The sequence below is a fragment of the Trachymyrmex septentrionalis genome, unplaced genomic scaffold (genome assembly GCF_001594115.1).
Source record: "Trachymyrmex septentrionalis isolate Tsep2-gDNA-1 unplaced genomic scaffold, Tsep1.0 scaffold9, whole genome shotgun sequence".
Lineage (NCBI taxonomy): Eukaryota > Metazoa > Arthropoda > Insecta > Hymenoptera > Formicidae > Trachymyrmex > Trachymyrmex septentrionalis.
Genome location: NW_017306091.1, coordinates 1,971,126 through 1,972,785, shown reverse-complemented (window position 1 = coordinate 1,972,785; position 1,660 = coordinate 1,971,126).

The window sequence follows — 1,660 nt, the reverse complement described above, 5'->3', positions numbered from 1 at the left end:
AAATTTATTCATGTTCCTATTATTTCGATCCTCGGTTGTGTGCAGGGCCTAAAAGAAACGACGAATGAACATTTGCCCTGAAGAAGAGAAAGGCGATTGGACATCGATGACAGCGCTGTATTACAAATGGTGGAGAAAACCTAGAATATTTATTGAAGGCCCCAAGGGTCCAGAGGTAATTGAAGAATGCTGATATTATCGACAATTGATATAAATTTGCTCATGAATTTGATAATATATGAGTGAAATATTTATTAACATAAATATTTTACTCATATATATTAAATTCATGATTTGTTATTATATAAATGTTCCATAAATAAATATGCATACTTGTAATGCTATAATATTCTATACATTGCTAAAAAATTACAATTTTTTTCTCTGCAGTTAGCAGTATCATCTCTGTTGATAATCAAACTTTGACGATAAGACTGAAATTACAAAAAAAAAATCAAGTATTATTAAATGCATAAATACTACTAAACTAATAAATCATAAAATTAGTACAATATTACCAGTTAACTCTTAATTACTTCAATATTCACAAGAACGCGAACTCCCGTAAGAATGTCGGTCTTTAATAATATCTCGTCGGTGCTCATAACAAGGGTCTTTTTCCTACAAACAAAATCACGACACTATTAATGTATGTGATATTCCATAAAATTACAAAAATTTCTAAAATATAAATACAATTGCATTTCATATTTATTTACTTTCTAACAGGAGAATCATCACATTTATCTCACTCGAAGTCTCCCCAGTAAGCCCCTATTCGGACGGTCGCGTAAGGCCGGCCCTGAAAGCGAGAAGCGTCAACAATCTCCCTCCCCTCTCCAGTCCCCGCCGCCGCAGAGTCAGAAGCACCTGTTGCTCGCCTACCTGTTTTACTCGTTCCACGGCATCGTTCCGTCAGTGCATCGCGCGGCATTAGAGCGAGGGGAACGTATAGCGGGTAGATCCTTTCGCGACGTGAGATTCACACGCGCGCGCAAGTAAACGTGTCGTGAAATTCGTGGAGCGTATGCGGAAAGGATGTTTCGCCGCGGCCGCGCCGGCGTTTCTTGGACCGACAGCTGAGAGACGCGGAGAAATCCGATCCGCTCGTTTCTCTCGTTCCTCGTCGATGCGTCGCCAGCCGAATCTGACGATCGATCCTGTCCGCACGATCCGCGATCTCTGGATTGCGAATCGGCGATCGAATATCGCGAATATTGATCCTTTTCGTCGCCGGTGGTAACTGCGATTCGGTGCCGCATATTACTGTCCGCGACGCACTTCACGTCGCGGCGGAGAAGCATCGCGCAGCATTCGAACATAGCATTCGCTTCAAATCGACTATCCGCGGATTCGCGGATAGAAAAGTCATGATTGACAATTATCCATCGTTTTAATTCTACCTGCGAAGCGGCTTTGAATTTTGGTATTCGACAGTGGTGGAATACGAAGAGAAGACGAGAAGGAAAAAAAAACAAAGTCGAGAAAGATAGGACAGTGAATCGGATAAGTTAATTTCGCTGCTCGCGTTTCGTCCGGGTAGATTGGTTTACGCGCGCGAAACTATGCAATCAAATTGACGACACGACGAAGAAGGAAAAGAAGACAGAAGATAGATAGAGAGAGAGAGAGAGAGAGAGAGAGAGAGAGAGAGAGAGAG